Source organism: Spinacia oleracea, chromosome 6, assembly GCF_020520425.1.
Source record: "Spinacia oleracea cultivar Varoflay chromosome 6, BTI_SOV_V1, whole genome shotgun sequence".
Classification (NCBI taxonomy): domain Eukaryota; kingdom Viridiplantae; phylum Streptophyta; class Magnoliopsida; order Caryophyllales; family Amaranthaceae; genus Spinacia; species Spinacia oleracea.
In genome coordinates this window covers 101417109-101436428 of record NC_079492.1, presented here as the reverse complement: position 1 = coordinate 101436428, position 19320 = coordinate 101417109, and the positions used below count along the sequence as shown (strand labels likewise).

At 43.2% G+C, this 19320-nt stretch overlaps 1 non-coding gene across 1 annotated transcript; it reads left to right on the top strand.

The window, feature by feature from the left end:
- Positions 1-16096: 16096 nt before the first annotated feature.
- On the top strand, positions 16097-16203 carry LOC130464464 (small nucleolar RNA R71). Its single transcript, XR_008924874.1, has one exon. It is a non-coding gene; the product is annotated as a small nucleolar RNA R71 (small nucleolar RNA).
- The last annotated feature ends 3117 nt before the right edge of the window (positions 16204-19320 follow it).

Genomic DNA, 19320 nt, shown 5'->3' with positions numbered 1-19320 from the left:
TATTTTGTTATGTTTTGGCGCCGCTGGCGTCTGTACCATTGTGCCTGCTGAGCACTCAACTATTTGTTTTGAATATTTGGCCACCTTTGCACGCCTCTTGCGGGCGTTGTTCTATAAATAGGCTATTTTTGTTCTTTTATCTCGCATTTATTTGTTCTTCATAATTTGATTATTCCTTAGTCTATAGGCCTAATCAATAGGTATGGTAGCCAAGGTGCAACTGAGTGTACACTAAGCACGTTGGTGCCGCAGGCAACTGAGCATGCGCTAGGTACTACTATGGTCGTCTCTTTCTTTGGCGAGTATGTCTATAACGTTATTGATTGACGCGAGTCAATCAATAGGTATGATTGCCGCTAGACATGCTCGTCAAATGGACTGGACGGCCAAATATCCGTGCCGCCGAACTTCTGAGCAAACAACCCTTGTTTCGAAGTTAATCGTGCCGCTGAACTTTTGAGCGAACAACCCTTGTTTCGAAGTTAATCGTGCCGCTGAACTTTTGAGCGAACAACCTTTGTTTCGAAGTTGTTGGTGCCGCTGGCAATTGAGCATGTGCTAGGCCTCACTGTGGTCGTCGCTTTCTTTGGCGAGGGTGGCTATAACGATATTGATTGACGCAAGTCAATCAATAGGTATGATTGCCGCTAGACATGCTCGTCAAATGGACTGGTCGGCCAAACGTGCATGACGCCGCACTTTTCAGCAAACAACCTGTCTCAAATTATTGGTGCCGCAGGCAACCGATCATCCGCTAGGCACTACTGTGGTCGTCTCTTTCTTTGGCGAGCATGTCTATAACGTTATTGATTGACGCAAGTCAATCAATAGGTATGATTGCCGCTAGACATGCTCGTCAAATGGACTGGACGGCCAAATATTCGTGCCGCCGCACTTTTGAGCAAACAACCTATCTCAAGGTTATTGGTGCCGCTGAGCTTTTGAGCAAACAACCTATGTTTCAAAGTTGTTCATGCCGCTGAGCTTTTGAGCAAACAACCTATGTTTCAAAGTTGTTCATGCCGCTGAGCTTTTGAGCAAACAACCTATGATTTATGGTTTATTTGTGCCGCTGGCACTTACTATGCCGTACTGGTCGGCCAGCGGCTTGCTATACTGGGAAGGGAGTTGGATAGGTGATCAGCCTACAAATTGGTGCTAATCTGGGCCACTTCTTAGGCTTCAAACAATTAGTCTTGCTGAGAGTTTTTGCTAATCTGGGCCACTTCTCAGGCCGTCATACAATTAGGCTTTGGTTATGCATTGGAGTGTATATTTTTATATTCATTGTTCGAGCAATAAATATTGCGAGACAAATAGAGTAGTATTATTTATAACTTTACAAGGCGAATTTAGTCGGTTACAAAAGTAATTACTACCCTACTATGACCATTAGAGGCCGCCCCTTGGGCAATGGATCGTGGTTAGTAAGACAAGGCTTAGCACATATCTAGAAGAAATACTTCTTGAGATTGTCGGCATTCCAAGTGCGCAAAATAGGCCGGCCTTGCATGTCTTGAATGCGGTAGGTTCCATCTCTAACCTCATCATAGATCTCGTAAGGTCCCTCCCAAGTGGGCGTCAGCTTACCCTGTTCATTTGCTCGTCCTGTGGACTCCATTTTCCTGAGGACAAAATCTCCCACTTTGAGCACTCTATTAGAGACTCTCTTGTTGTATTCTCTTGCCATCCTTATCTTGTACAGCTGTTGTCTGAGCGCTGCATTTCCTCTAACCTCGGGCAGGAAGTCCAAGGCTGCTTTCATTGTCTCCCAGTTAGCATTTTCGTCATACAGCATGACTCTCAACGTTGGTTCACACATTTCTATGGGCAGGACAGCCTCGGCGCCATAGGCTAGCAAGAAGGGTGTTTCACCGGTTGAATTCTTAGCCGTAGTGCGGATGGACCATAAGACATTTGGCAGCTCATCAGCCCACAGACCTTTGGCTTCGTCAAGCTTCTTTTTCATTCCTTCGGAGATAATTTTGTTGAACGCCTCAACCTGACCATTGGCTTGGGGTCGTCTGACTGATGCAAAACAAGTGTGTATACCGTGATCTGCCAGCCACTCTTTCAGCTTAGGCGTCTCAAACTGGGGCCCATTATCAAAGACGATAGCCTGTGGAATCCCAAAGCGAGTCATGATGTTCTTCCAAATGAATGCTCTCACATCAGTAGTTTTTATGTTTTTGAGCGCTTCTGCCTCCACCCATTTGGTGAAGTAATCTACAGCAACGATGACATAACGCCTTCCTCCTGGTGCGGTCGTAAATGGGCCTAGAAGATCCATCCCCCATTTAGCGAATGGAATTGGGCTTGTAATGGGCGTCAGAACTCGTGCTGGTTGGTGTATTAGGTGAGAAAAGCGCTGGCATTTGTCACACTTCTTGACCAGTGAGATTGCGTCCTCCTTAAGGGTCGGCCAGTAATAGCCGGTTCGAAGTGCCTTTTCAGCCAAAGCCCTTCCACCAATATGCGAGCTGCACAACCCCTGATGAAGGTCTTCTAGAATTTCCTGCCCCTTCTCAGGTGTTACACATCTTAACAAAGGACGGGAGTAGGCCTTTTTATAGAGGGTGCCGTTCCACATTTCAAACCAAGAACATTTCTTTTGAAGTTTTGCCGCTTCCCTTGAGTCTTCGGGCAAGACTCCATTCATTTTGAAGTTCACTATGTCATCCATCCATGTGGACGTTCTGTCAAGAGTTTCCGCCTCCATTTGCTCAACACTTTTGTGCTCTTTTACCTCCCAAAACACGTGCCGAGGGGTATCACAAGACGCGGAACTTGCCAACTTTGACAGGGCATCAGCTTGGTTATTTTCCGAGCGAGGGACTTGCCTTACTTCAAAACTTTTCAGTGGCTCTACTTCCTGATGGACGGCCTGCATGTATTTGACCATAGTCGGATCCCTAGCTTCGTAGGTCCCATTAACTTGGCTCACAATCAGTTGGGAGTCAGATAGTGCTACAATATCCTCGGCGCCTGCCGCCTTACACATTTTAATGCCACAAAGCAGAGCTTCATATTCGGCTTCATTATTTGACGCCTGGAAGTTAAATCGCATAGCATACTCAAAAGTATCTCCTTCTGGGGAGTGACAGATTATCCCTGCTCCACATCCATTCTGTGTGGATGAGCCGTCTACATACACTGTCCACACCGTGTTTGTATTCTTGACAAAGTCTGGCCTCGTCATTTCAACAATAAAGTCGGCACATGCCTGCCCCTTGACAGCTTTCCTCGGCTCATAGGTGATATCAAAGGCGTTCAGCTCTATTGCCCAATTTAGCATTCGTCCTGACGCCTCCAGCTTTGTGAAGGGCAATTTGAGCGGTTGATCTGTGTAGACCACTATTTTGTGAGCTAAGAAATAAGGACGGAGCTTTTTGCTGGCCATGAACAGAGCTAAGCCAAACTTTTCCACTGTAGGGTATCTAACTTCAGCATTTTGAAGAACATGACTGACAAAGTATACCGGCATCTGTATTCCCTCCCTTTCTGTCAGTAGAACGGCACTCAACGAGTGCTCGGACACAGCGAGATACATGTACAAAGTCTCTCCTAGCAAGGGACTAACAAGACGAGGCAAGGTATGTAAGTGCTCCTTTAATCTGACCAATGCCGCCTCGGCCTCGTCCGACCATTCAAACTTGGCCTTCTTTCTGACAGACCTGAAAAAGTAGTGGCACTTGTCTCCAGCCCTGGAAAGGAATCTTCCCAGGGCGGCCAAGCAACCTGTGAGCCGCTGGACCTCCTTCACTGTCTTTGGTGAGCTCATATCAATTACTGCCTGGATTTTGTCTGGGTTGGCTTCAATTCCTCTTTCATCAATCAAGAAACCTAAGAATTTGCCTGCCGTCACCCCGAACACACACTTCTTAGGATTCAACCTCATGTTGTAAGCTCGAATAGTCTCAAATGTCTCCCTGAGATCAGTTATGTGCGCCGCCCTCAGCTTACTTTTTACGATCATATCATCAATGTAAGCTTCAATATTTCTGTCGAGCTGCTTAATGAACACAGTGTTAATAAGACGCTGAAAGGTGGCCGGTGCATTCTTTAACCCAAACGGCATCACTTTGTAGCAGTAAAGGCCTTGTTCAGTAACAAATGACGTTTTTTCCTGGTCGTCAGGCCACAACGGAATCTGATGAAACCCTGAGTAGGCATCCATAAAGCTCATCATAGCATGCCCTGCTGTAGAGTCGACGCGCCGGTCAATCTTGGGCAATGGGAAACTGTCCTTTGGACATGCCTTATTGAGGTTGGTGTAATCAACACACATTCTCCAGGTACCATTAGGTTTTTTGACGAGGACCACGTTAGCAACCCAGTCGGGGTACTGACTAGGCCTGACGAACCCAGCCTCCATCAACTTTTGTATTTCCGCGGCTGCCGCCTGATTTCTATCTTCCCCATGGTTCCTTTTCTTCTGACGAACCGGTTTAAAGTTTGGGTCCACATTCAGCTTATGGACGGCCACAGCAGGGTCAATACCCGGCATTTCGTCCACCGTGAAAGCAAAGATATCTTCAAATTCTCTCAAAAGGTGGACCAACTCTGCCGCCAGCGGGTCGTCAGGAGAAATCCCGATGGGCACTACTCTGCCAGGTTTATCTGTGTTTAAAACCACATTGAAATGGGCCCCAACAGGCTCTGGGCGTCTCTCTTCCATGTGCCCTGCTGAGATAGTTAATGTTTCTTTGACGACCTTGGGTTGCGTGTCGCCACATTTTCGTTTGTTACTCGATGTCCCTTTCTCTTCACCCGTCCCCCATGCTTCTGGACTTAAGGTGGTTAGGTAGAAATCTCTAGCTTGTTGCTGGTCACCATGTATAGTGCTGACACTCCCATCGTCACAAATGAACTTAAGAAGCATCAGATGAGTCACAATGACGGCCTTTGCCCTATTCAACGTAGGACGCCCCAAGATGATGTTATATGCCGTCAGATCTTTCACTATGAGAAAACGGACATCCATTTGCCGAGATTCCTTTTTATTTCCCATCCTCAGAGGAAGGGTAATTATGCCGACTGGGTGGATGACACTACCTCCGAAGCCTATAATGGGATAGTGGATTTTCTCAATCTTTGAGGAATCATGTTGCAGCCGATTCAAGCACTCTAGACTAATTATGTCCGACGAACTTCCTGTATCAACCAAAATACGCCTAACCCTCAGGTTAGCAACTTTTAACTCAATTACCAAAGGATCGTCATGCGGGGTGGAGATTTTCCCACGGTCGGCCTCGCCGATTTCAACTTTTGGAAACGGGTCAACTGTGGCCTTGCCGGACAGCATCACTTGCCCCAATCGTTTGGCATAATCCTTCTGGCCCCTCATGGTCGGCCCGCCGGCGGCCAATCCTCCTGAGATGACTGCCACACACTCTGGGTCGGTACGATTCCCATCTTCCTCCGAGGGAGGGGATTTGTTTTTCTTGTAGAAGGGTTTGCCAGAACCTCCCGTGTTCCTGCTGATATAACTTTTTAAGAATCCTTTGGTGGCTAGGCCATCCAATGCCCTTTTCAAGCTCTTACATTCATTGGTGTCATGCCCAATGTCACTGTGAAAGTGACAGTACAGTTTGGGGTCCCTACTTTCTGGTGGCGACTTCATGGGAAATGGACGATCAATGTCATATTTGGACCCGACGTCCATCAGAATTGTACGTGTACATGTCTGTGTTATACTCAAATCGCTCCCGATCATAAGTTCTGGGCCGTTTCTGACCTGCCGCTCCGGGGGCCCTGTCTGACTCTTTCGCAATAGCCCACGTCCCGTTAGGCCGGTTCTTCTTTTCGAATTTCTCCTTTTTTGCCGCTAGCTCGGCGGTATCACTTCCTCTGGGATCTTTCGGGACGCTGCAAATCTCTGTTGCATGAATGAAGGCCTCGGCCTCATCCAGCACTTCTGCCATTGTTCGGACGCTTTTCTTTACCAGATCAAACTTGAAAGAGCCCTTTTTAAGCCCTCGAATGAAGTTATCGAACGCAACACCATCTGGCAAATCCGGAATTTGCCCTGCCTCTAGATTGAATCTTTTCACATAACTCCTCAGGGACTCGTCCTTCCCTTGCTGAATCCTACTCAGATGCATGCTCGTCTTCTTCTCTTCCTTGTGAGCCATAAACCGAGTAGAGAACAATAGCTCGAGCTCCGAAAAAGAGCGAATAGTTCCGGCTGGAAGTCTCTCGAACCACTTAGAGGCTACTCCTTTGAGTGTGCCCGGAAAATACTTACACCAGGTTGAGTCAGTTGTTCCTTGGACATACATGTGATGCCAGTAAACCAAGAGGTGCATGTCCGGATCTTTGGTACCATCGTAAGCATCAATGTTGGGCGGCTTGACTTTGGGTTCCCTAGGGGCTCTCATGATGGAGTCTGCAAAAGGGGTGGTGTGCCCTAGGGCCATGTTGGACACCCCCTCCTGAATGTGATACACAGGATCTTGACGCCTTGAGTAGGGTAGCCGCTGGGAAGACTCGCGTCCGCGAGTTTGACGGGTTGGACGGGTGACCCCTGGACGCGCCTGGCTCAGATGCGTATAAGTTGGATGAGGGAGAGGTCTATCCGGCATGACGGGAGTTGACCCCGTGTCAGAAAGTTCAGACTCAGAGTCAGGTAGTTGCTCTGCGCATGGCTGCTCACGTCCTCGGGACGTTTCTCCGATCAGCCGCCGTGGCATTCGGCGTGGTAGGTAAGACATTGCCTGATTGGGCTGACTTGCTGGCGGCTGTCTCCTCAGGTCCTCGCCTGTCAGCCTAGTCCAGACATTTGGGGGGCGCAAAGAAAGTGTTGGCCTATTGCTTGCCGGCCTCTCATGATTTGCAGCCACAGCAGTGGTGTAGATCAGCATACTCTTCTGTACCTCAGCATTGACTGTCTTTCCCACATCAGCTTGGAACTCGGCCAAAATAGCCCGAAGAGCACCCACAGAGACAGGCATATCAGGGTTCTCCTCTATTACCGTATCCACCCGAGGGTCCAGGTGTCCTCCCGGAGGGGTGCGATTGGCCTGGTCGTCCTCCTCGCTGATCACCTCTACCTCGGCAGTGTGACGAGGGGTGTGCCCGGCCGCAAATATACGCGCGGCATCTTCGGTGATTCTTGTGGCCGGCGTATGATGCTCAGTCGGCATTTCTCTTTCGAGGGGTGGCCGCTCTACTCGCGTAGGCCGTCCAGTATCGTTGTCCTGTCGTTGATCTTCCATGTTACCGTACCTCCCCACAGACGGCGCCAAATGTTGTGGGGTTTTTCCGGTGAGATACCTTGGAGGTTTCTCGGTAACTTTTAAAGATTAAACAAGATTGTATTTTTATAGAGAGAGAAAGTAGAGAGAAGGCAGAGCAGCAATAGCTCTAGAATGTATTGATTGTGACCTCTTTTTCTAGGGAAGTGGGAATATTTATAGTACTAGGTTTTTGGGGGAATGACCTAATATTCCCCTTACATGATTGGCTGGGGAATGGGAGGAGGACACGTGTCCTTTCTCCTTACAATTCTCTGGTCCCTTTTGGCAATAGTGGGCTGTTTGGGCCTATTGTGCTTAGTCATTCACTTGGGATACATACTAATTAAGCCCCTTTCCAGGTATAGGTTTTATACATACATTTATACACACTTAAATACATACATTGTAGATACCAAGATTAATACTCATGCCTCGGAGTAGACTTCGTATGATTTCTGCTTAGGGGGCGCAATACGTGCCATGTGTCACGTCCTCATTGGTACACGAAGGCGCGGTAATTTTGCCCACAACAAGTTCCTTCCAAGATAACCTTCCCAGTGTTATTATTAATGATTTGACAATTTTCAGAAGTAAAACTTACAGAGTTTCCTTTGTCACAAAATTGAGAAATACTTAGTAGACTGTGCATTAAACCCTCGACTAAAAATACATTTTCAATGGCATAGGAACTTGACCTTCCGACTTTTCCAATTCCGACAATTTCTCCTTTCATGTTGTCTCCAAAGGTCACAGTTCCTCCATTGTAGGCTTCTAGTGAGAGGAATTTTGATTTGTCTCCTGTCATGTGTTTGGAACACCCGCTGTCGAGATACCACGAGCTGTTCCTCTTCACTAGAACCTGTAAAGAAATCAAAGGTTAGTTACAGGAACTCGGGTTTCCTCGAGTTCCTTTTCAACTACAATGTCTGATTTCTTAACCCATTTTTTCTTTACATAATCTATGTTTCTTTGATCTAGTTCCTTCATTTTAGAGCATTCAGTGCTTACATGATTTCCACTGCCACACGAGAAACAGACTTTTACACTAGGGAGTTCCACATACTTTTTCTTGTGACTGGTTTTGTGATTGTAACCTAGACCTTCTGTTCTCTTGGATTGAGCATTCTCAATCCACTTGGGGGGAACTTTAGGTGGATGTTTCTGAGCCCTAGCCATGGCCAGTTCCCTCTCTAGTTTCTCTTTCTGTTCCTTTGTAGTTATCAGATCTTTGTTTAATTTTTGTAAGTCGATGTTGAACACTCCCATGTTAATCTCCAAGGACTTTGTGGGATCTAAACTTAGGTTAAACATCTTATATTGACAGAGTTGCACTTGTAGAAGTATGTTCTCATTTCTAATTTTCTCAAAAGACTCATTAATGGAGGTATTTCTATCTAGCAACTCAAAGAACCTGCCTTGAACATCAGATCTAATGTTGTTCAAATAATTTATGTGATCTTTACTGAGTTCCAAGGCTTTATCACTTTGTGCTTTTGAAACACTTAGCTTTTTATAATCATCTAGAGTTTCTAGCAATAGTTCAATTAGTTTTGACTTTGAGAGACACTGAAGAGTGGAGGAACTTACTTCTTCTAATGGAACTTGTTCAGTTCCTTCTGTTCTTGCCATAAGGCAAAGATTTGCAGTTTCTTCATTTGGTTGTTCCTCATCATCTTCTGAATCAGTTTCTTCGCCCCATGCAGCTATCATAGCCTTTTTGAAGTTAGGCTTGTTGAAGGTGGATTTATTGTAGCGTTCCTTGACCTGTTCCTTTCCTTTTCTTTTGTCGTTTTCCCACTGAGGGCACTCACGAATTTGGTGATCAGTTTCTCCACATTTGAAGCAGCCTTGCTCAGTTTTGGAACTGACAGTTTTCCTTGCAAAGTTCCTTCCTTTCTGGTTGCTAGGTTTGAAGTTCCTGTAGAGTTTTCTCATTCTTCTGACCAGCATAGCAGCCTCCTCTTCATCTGGTTCAGAATCATCGAGTTCCTCAGCTTTTAGAGCAAGCCCTCGGTTTCTGGAGCTCTCAGGAACAGCAGCTCCAAGGTGCAGTTCATGAGTCATCAAGGAACCAGCAAGTTGTTCAATGTTGAATTTTGTGAAATCCTTGGTCTCAAACAGTGCTGTGACCTTTGTTCTCCAACGATCATCTTGAGGCATGCTCCTTAGGATTTTTCTCACTTGTTCATCTGTGGGAATGATTCTACCAAGGGAAACTAATTCATTTGTTATGTTAGTGAAACGAGTAAACATCTCTTGAATAGTTTCTTTTGGAAGCATTTCAAATCTCTCATATTTAGACATTAACAGATCAATTTTGGAACGTTTAACTTCGTTAGTTCCTTCGTGGGTTACTTGTAGTAATTCCCAAATTTGTTTAGCGTTCTTGCACCCCATGACCCTATTGTGTTCATGGGGTCCAAGTCCACAATGCAAGATTTTAACTGCCATAGCATTCATCTCATATTTATCAAAATCTTCTTTAGAGAATTCAGACATTGGTTTAGGAACTACCTCGTTTTCTGCATTGGTTTTTGTTACCTCGAAATCTCCAACTTCAATCACACGCCATACTTGGTAATTTTTTGCTTTGATGAATATCTCCATTCTGTTCTTCCAGTATGAGTAGAATTTACCGTTGAACATAGGTGGCCTTTGCGTGGAGTAGCCTTCTTCCAGTTTCTCTTGTGTATTCATACTATCAGGAACTAGACTCAAACAGGGTTTCCTGTGTTTTTATTGAGTACTGGCTCTGATACCAATTGATAGTCTAATAGGAACACGCACAAGATGGGAGGGGGGGTGAATTGTATTCGGAACTAGAGTGAGTTCCTTTTAATTTTAAGGCAATATAAGGAACTGAAAATGACAGAAACGAATGTTGCTCAATTTGAGGAAACTTCTTGACACTAATCAAGAAGAGAAAACCTCAAAACACTTTTATATTAAAATAATTCCTCGATTACAATAATATAACAACTTGAGTTCCACTCAAACTCAAGTATCTCACAGTAATCTACTCTGATTACTCTCTATTCTTTTTCTCTCTTTCTCGACTTTAACTCAAAAGCCTTTACAAGATTACTCAATCTCTACTCACTCAGATTACAATTTGTTTTGAAAACTCTAGTTAATAATAAAGCTCTTCTGATATTTGTGGAACTTAGGAACTTGAATATTGCTAGGACACAAATCAATTTAATAAACTCTTTTGAAAGCGTTTTGATAGATAAGAAAGTAGGTAGAATATTTGTGTGTTTTTACCAGAAGGAAAACGACTCTTTATATAGAGATAATCCTTAGGGTTAGTTCCCTTCAAATCTCAACTGCCCACACTCCTACATACTTGGTCTCCACGATCCATGACTTGTGGATCAAGGGAAGACCACTTCTCTTAAAACGGTTTTTAGAGAAAATCGTGGTTTAGACTTTGTCAACCACTAAAAGATTTGTGAAAATATTTATTGAAATTAAATCAGATATTTAGGAGAAGTTTTAGAGAAAGTAAAACTGTTTTAACAAGAGGGATAAAAACAGATTTTATTAAAGAAAATAAAACGACACTTTATTTATGTAATTTTTCCTTAAAACTTGTTGTTAAATAATTTGATAAAATCTTAATAAATATTTAATTAAGCATTCTAGTTCCACAATGTATCTTAATAGCTGTTATTATTTTACACAGAAATTCTAAGAGTATTTAACTACCTAGGTTCGTGTTTTGCTCTTTTACTGGAGCTACAACTCAGCAGCAACAGTGGTTCCTTCTCTGGAACAGGTGAGTTCCTCAAAAGGAACAGAGGAACTCATCACATGAAAACTTCATCCTTCTTTGCTTTGTTGTTCCTCTGTTGTGTGTTAGCTTGGAGTTCCTAGCTTTGCGCATTCCACCTCAGGAACATCAGCAACCATCTCAAGTTCCTCTCTGGAACAGAAACACTTTACTTGTAGACACACCAGAAACTTTAATCAGGAAGTTTGCTATTTGTCATCAACCAAAATCAGGGTCAACATAGTATTTATAGTTTGCCCAAAATAGAGCCCAAAATCGGAAATAAAAACTCGCGAAATACGCTGGAGGTTGGCGTCGCCCGATCGGGCGATGTGCTCGATAGTCGGCCCGATCTGGCGAAATTCCGCCCGATCGGGCGGTTGCAAAATGCCCAGAACAACGCCCAGAATGACCACCCGATTCGGATCGGGCGAAGCCCGCCCGATCGGGCGCGTGTTGAAAATGCACAATCCTCTATCTTCAAAACATCATATCTCCTTCGTTATTCGTCGGAATCAGGCGATTGACCATTTGTTGGAAAGATACTGAAGTCTAGAATCCAACCCTTTTGGAATTATATCATTTGGAGTTGTAGAACTTGAGTTATGCTTAAAATAGTGGACTATAGTCATTTTTGTACTTCCTTCGTTATTCGCTTTGCTTCAAAACTCTTCAAACTTAGTGTTTGTGCTCTCGAAAGTACATAATCTCTTGTATTGATTCAAATGAGTAGGAAATGCACAAAAATATGCTAATTCCTACAATGATGAACCTGAAACTACAAACACACTACAAGGAGCACATTAGTACTAAATATCGCTCCGAAGAGCTAATTTGAGATCAAAAAGTACTAAGGGACGGGGGTAAAAACTCTATATAAAACACACATATCAAACTCCCCCAAGCTAGATCCTTGCTTGTCCCTAAGCAAGGAAATCATCGATGAATACAAGACCAACTTCACCCCCAACATATTTCAAAATGAAAAACATAATTCAAGGCAAAATCCAACGAGCATGCATCAATGTCAACCAATCAAATCCACCCAACCACAAATCCTCCATAACAATCGTCACGCAAAGAGAACCACAAGTGCACAATGGAATTCAAGACTAGTGCTCACACACTCATCACTCATTTATGTGGCGGATAAAAGATGTACCCGTTCGCTCTCCTCCCAACATATAAGTGAACAATGCCCTCCCAAACTCACAACACACGTGTGTCTAGAAAAACATACACTCAACCTAGTAGTCGACTTGAAATGTGTCATGTCATAACTTGCATTGATAAACAACTATTTTCACATAAGTACGACTCTATGCACAAAGGTCGGAAGGTCTTCAAAGCTTGTAATGTTAGGCTTAGGTAAGGGTGCGGTAAATTTGGGTATAATGTGAGCTTTAAAGCCTTGTCTTTGGGGAGCATAAATCCTAAAAAAAACCATGATCAACCGATATAATGACCATAACTCTCCCACTCAACACATGACAAAACAACAAATAGCCAACACCATACTTTCTTGCCTTTTTTCCACAATGGTAACCAATCACTCATAAGGATATGAATTTGCAAAACTTGATTGAAACAATACTTTGAACTTTTTTCTGAGAGTAATACATTTTTCTCTTTCTTTTCCTATTCAATCTCTCTTTTTTTCTTTCTTTTTAGAAACCTTCACATTTGTTTTGTTCTTTCATCTCTTTTCATTTTCAACTCATTTTCAACAACAAACATGATAAGACGAACTCCTTTTTCAATACTTCCTTTGTGCTCAAAATGTAGCACATTACAACTCCCTCACCTCACTACTATTAGCTCCCCCAAGCTAGGCTTGGGACTAGTAACCAATGCGGTTTTACAGGCTTGTAATGTGGCTAGTCACCGAATAAAGAGGCACAAGCAACAACATGGGTAGAAAAGGAGGGAACAAATGTATCTAGATTCATCTGAAGGCTACCTAAATAGAAAAATGCCTTCGTCCTCCACAATGTGCATGTATATGAGTCATAAAACACTACTAATAGTTGCAAATCAATACTCAAAATCAATGACACACCAGGAAGCTATCACACATCCTAACCAAATCAACTAGTCAAGCACCAAGTCCACAAATAGTTATTCGGAGTTGACTCATGTTAAGGCATCAAAGCAATCGAATATCAAATCATGGCTAACACATCTACATTGCCCATCATCAAATACCAAGAATCAAAACAATTTTCGTTCAAGGGGCACAGGGAAGCATGATATTGTATTCATCGGAACGTATTTTTGTATTTTTTTTTCAAAGCAATAAACTACTCTAGAAAACATTAAACACACCAAAATAAACACACAAAAATAAGTAAATGCAAAAATAAAAGGAAAAACATACCTAATATGTACAAGTGAGTGAAACACCCCCCCAAGCTAAATCAGACAATGTCCTCATTGGCTCAAGGGGTATCGTGAGGAAAGTGAGGAACCCGTGGCTTATTTGTCGCTGATTCGCAAATCGCCCGATCGGGCAGCAGATCGCCCGATCGGGCAAATTTCGAACCTTTTCGTTGAATCTGTGCGCGCCCGACCGGGCGCACCTCGCCCGATCCGGATCGGGCGAAATGCAATGCCTTGTTTTATTGACCTTTCTACGACGTCATCATCAACCGCCCGAACGGGCGGAATTTCGCCCGATCGGGCATTTCACTCGCCTTTTGTATCAATCGGGCCACTTTCGCCCGGTCGGGCGATTTCCCAAATTTTTCTTTGTATCGGCACGCGCCCGATCGGGCGCTCTTCGCCCGATCCGGGTCGGGCGAAATGCAAGCTCCTCCGTTTGGCTTTGATTCAACTTTTTCGAGCTTGGGGCCTTAGACCTGCATAACATTAAACACCAAAACCGTAAAATACACTCATCTCGCCTCTCCAATACCAAGGACTACACTGAATCACACACTTGATAAAAAATTATACTAAAACACACAAAACGAAAGCATAAAGTACACTACGGAAAGAAATAAATGGATAGTTAAGTACTCATCCCCTATTAGATTGGTGTAATGTCCCCATTACACAATCTCAGTTTATGCACAGACAACGAAAGGAATGGGATGAGAGCCACGACAACTCATCGAATGGGGGCACCAAAGATGGTGCCATCTGGTGTCAAATCAATTGCCTTGGATGAGCTATGTGGCGCGGGGGGTGACAGACCACGACCCCGATCATGAATGCGATGCCCACCGTTCACCGAACTTTTGGCCTTTCGGGTCTCAGCATCATCAAATCGTGCTTCCCTTCGAACCCATGCCGAATAGTTCATACTCCGATTACCTCCACCTGCAAAACAATTTGAAACATGCTCTTTTTCCGAAGGATTGTTGGAGTTAGTATGAGTCAATTTAGTATTAAAATAATCATTAGAAACATTGACTCCAAAACATGACTCCTCTACCATAGGGCTCTTAGCAACATGGGTTAAATTGAAAGTAACCTTGTCATCCCCCACATTTAAGGTCAGCTTGCCATTCTTGACATCTATGATTGCCCCCGCAGTGTGTAGGAAATGTCGACCTAAAATAATAGGGATCTGCCTGTCCTCTTCCATGTCCAACACAACAAAATCAACAGGGATAAAAAAATTACCTACTCTAACAGGCACATCTTCTAGAACACCTAGGGGGTATTTTACAAATCGATCGGCCATTTGCAGAGTTATGTTGGTAACTTTTAAATCACCCATGTTCAATTTAGTACAGACAGACAAGGGCATGACACTAACACTGGCACCTAAATCACAAAAGGCTTTGTCAATAAAAAGGTTGCCAATATTACACGGGATAGAGAAACTCCCGGGGTCCTTCAACTTGGGTGGAGACTTATTTTGTAGTAAGGCACTGCACTCTTCAGTAAATGCAACAGTCTCCACCTCACTAAATGCTCTCTTCCTAGTCAAGATGTCTTTCATGTATTTAGCATATGCAGGTACTTGAGTAATTCAGTGAAAGGGACCGTTACCTGCAGATTCTTTACCACTTCTAAGAACTTACCAAACTGCTTGTCTAGCTTGTTCTTTAGCTGACGATGAGGGAAGGGAAGTTTGATAGGTGGAACTTGTATCTCAACTTTCTTCTCAACCCTTGTGTCAGCTTCCTTCTCTTTGACCACCTTCTCACTTTCTCTTGGCACAGCACCACTTACAGATACTTCAACCCCTTCCTCTATAGTCATAGGTGGCCCATCATACTCATATCCACTCCGCAAAGTGACAGCATTTACAGACTCTCTGGTCATAGGCTGTGAAGGGAGTTGACCCTTGGGTCTCTCTGCGAGAGTAGTAGCAATTTGTGCCAATTGTTTATCCATGACCTTGTTATGAGCAGTGAGGGCATCGATTTTGGCATCCTTTTCGCTCAGAGACTTCTGCAATTCTAACATCATATTCCGCATCTCAACAAGCATGGGATCAGGCTGTGTGGGTTGAGACTGTGGAGGAAAGCCAGGTGGTCCACTAGGCTGCGGGTTGTAGTTACTTCGCGGTTGGTAGGGCTGCTATGGTGGTGGTTGGTAAGGTTGTTGTGGTGGTGGAGGGTGTTGAATCTGGTGGGGGTTCTGAACATTAGTACTCCTATATGATAATAGGGGGTTGTTTTTATACCCCTCATTGTATGAGTTGGAGTACGGATTGTTCTGCTTGTAGGCCTGGAATGCATTGCATTGTTTAATAGAGATCCTACATTCCGGTGCATAATGACCTTGCATCCCACAACTATTACAGACATTGGCCAACTGAGCACTCATTGCAGCGACACTAGCATGTTGGGTGGATTGGGAAGATGCGATCTGTATATTATCTAGCTTGTGATGTAGGGCAGTTAGCTGAGCAGTAAGCTGTTCAATAGAATTCATCTCATGCTTAACACCCCGGTCGGCAAAACCTCTAGGATTCCCATATTGGGCACTATGGATGGCCATCTCCTCAATCACCTCCAAAGCTCTAGGCACCTCCAGTTGCATAAATCTCCCACTGGCAGCTGAATCCAAAAGACACCTAGACTCATTACCCAAACCATTATAGAACTGCTGAACCAGGAACCAGTCATCAAAACCATGATGCGGGCACTCTCTCTGCAAATCCTTGAATCTCTCCCAAACTTCGAACAAACTCTCATCTGCTTGTTGAGAGATACCTAATATCTGACCCCTCAGACGAGCTATCTTCTCAGGTGGGAAATATTTAACATAGAACGCAAGGGCCAAGGAATTCCAATCGGTGATTTTCATAGCTGCGCGGTTGAGACTGTTAATCCATAGCTTGGCCTTCCCACTCAATGAAAATGGAAAGAGTATCTCCATAGTCTGCTCCGGTGTTAAATTCTTCTGCTTAATGGTGGCACAATACTGAATGAAAGACTGAATATGGAGATTAGGATCTTCACCCTTTTCCCCACCGAATTGGTGTCTCTCGATCATGTTTATCAGCTGGGGTTCGATCTTGAAATTCTCGACCGCAATGGAAGGCATGATTGCCTTGGGAAGCATAGACAGACTTGGTTTAGAATAGTCTGTAAGCCTGGGCACAAGTGAGGGTGGCGGTGGTGGTGCTTGGTCACCCATCTCTGAATCTGTATGGAATAGATTGCTAATCAGATAGTCGGATTCAGAGTCAGAATAGTCTCTCAACTGTTCAACGAATCTACGCCGTCTACGAAAGGTCCGTTCAGGTTCAGGATCGAACGAAGTCAGATCGCTGGTATGGGCAGTCCTGGGCATAAACAAGCAAAAACTAGAAAACAGTCGTGAGATCCGATCTCAAGGAGCGGGAGTCCCTTGAGAAGTAAAAAAAAATAATCTAGAAAAACAATTAATAACAGAAAATAAAACCGTTTCCCCTGCAACGGCGCCAAAATTTGACAGGCTAAATCGCACTCCTATCAAAGATAAACCTAACGTTCACCAACTAAAAATATAGCAAGGGAAGCAGGGATCGTATCCACAGGGAAACAAGCGTTCTTTCTACTATTAAATTACTAATCTAGACTACTGGTAACGAGAGTTGGAATGGTTTGTGTATTAAACTAAAACAAGTAATCAAATCGGAAAATAACAATATTAAAGGAATCTAGGGCAGCGGTTCACCATAAATACAGACCGGGATTGGACAACGGACAATAACAATCAACTAACAATCATAACTAGGAAAACATGCATCTCTCGAATCTTATGAATTCCTTAGGATAGAACAATTAGCGGGCTCTCGCTACGTACTAGAAATAATTCCTATCTAATAGCCACAGACCAGAAACATCAGATTTATACCTCTCGGCGCATAATCTAAGGTTAATCAAACTAAAATCAAAATAGTCCGGCCGAACAGAATTGACGAGCAATAATAATAAGCTATAGAAATTAATCAATCAATCGAATATCATGTCCACATATAATCCCAATCATGCATTCATGGATCCCCTAAACCCTAGAAATTAAACTACTCACTCATGATAATAAATAAAAAAGCAATTAATATAATAGAAAACATGATTAAAGCAATAAACTAAATTAGAACAAGAAGCAATACCTAATTGAAGAACAATGAATAATGAAAGCTTGAATTTTTGATTGAAAATAAAACTAAGTATTGGAACAAATTTGAGAGAATAATAAGCTAAGGAAATAAACTAAGGTTCAAAACTAAAATAAAAAGGTGTCACTAAAAATATAAGGGGCTGGTATTTATAGTTTGCCCAAAATAGAGCCCAAAATCGGAAATAAAAACTCGCGAAATACGCTGGAGGTTGGCGTCGCCCGATCGGGCGATGTGCTCGATAGTCTGCCCGATCGGGCTGTTGAAAAATGCCCAGAACAGCGCCCAGAATGACCGCCCGATACGGATCGGGCGAAGCCCGACCGATCGGGCGCGTGTTGAAACTGCACGATCCTCTATCTTCAAAACGTCATATCTCCTTCGTCATTCGTCGGAATTAGGCGATTGACCACTTGTTGGAAAGATATTGAAGTCTAGAATCCAACCCATTTGGAATTACATCATTTGGAGTTGTAGAACTTGAGTTATGCTTAAAATAGTGGACTATAGTCATTTTTGTACTTCCTTCGTTATTCGCTTTGCTTCAAAACTCTTCAAACTTAATGTTTGTGCTCTCGAAAGTACATAATCTCTTGTATTGATTCAAATGAGTAGGAAATGCACAAAAATATGCTAATTCCTACAATGATGAACCTGAAACTACAAACACACTACAAGGAGCACATTAGTACTAAAAATCGCTCCGAAGAGCTAATTTGAGATCAAAAAGTACTAAGGGACGGGGGTAAAAACTCTATATAAAACACACATATCACGCAGCTAGGGAGGGCACGCTACAAAGTGTATGCACCTAAATTATGCTAAATGATTATGTGTAAATAATATGTTTCCTGGCATTAAGGTTTTTCGCATGATTTATGTTTTGTCATATGTATCATAACCTAACAAGATGCTGAAAAGGTAGCCTGTGAGAAAGAGCTTACACCTGAGGTTGAGAAGGGGACTGATATTCAAGTACCACCTATTGTACTCCCCTTCCCAAACGTCAACTCAAGAATAAGCTAGACAAACTGTTTGGTAAATTCTTAGACGTGGTCAAAAACTTGTAGGTAACTGTTCCTTTTTTTAGAGTTAATTTTACAAGTTCCTGCCTATGCTAAATTCATGAAAGATATTTTGACCATGAAACGTGCTTTTTGTGAAGTTGAGATTGTAGCCTTTACTGAGGAGTATAGTGTTTTTGTGCAAAATAATTCTCCACCTAAGCTAAAAGACCCCGGGCGTTTTTCCATCCCATGTAACATTGACACTGTTTTTCTTGATAAAGTTTTATGTGATATAGGTGCTAGTGTGTCTGTTATGCCCTTGTCTGTCTGTACTAAATTGAACATGGGTGAGTTGAAGGTTACTAATATTACGCTACAAATGGCCGACCGTTCTGTAAAATACCCCTTAGGTATTTTAGAGGATGTTCCCGTTAGAGTAGGTAAATTTTACATACCTGTGGATTTTGTTGTGCTAGACATGCAGAAGGACTCTCGAATTCTCATTATCTTAGGTAGACCCTTCCTTCATACGTCGGGAGCGATTATTGATGTAAAAAGTTGGAAATTGACTTTATCTGTGGGGGGATGATAAGGTGACTTTTAATCTGAAAAGTGCCTTAAAAAGTCCCATGCTAGAAGAATAATGTTATCGAATTGATTTAGTTGATCTTATTATGTGAGATAACGTCTCCCAAGTCCTTGAAAGGGATCCTTTGGAGGCAGTGCTTTGTTTTGAAT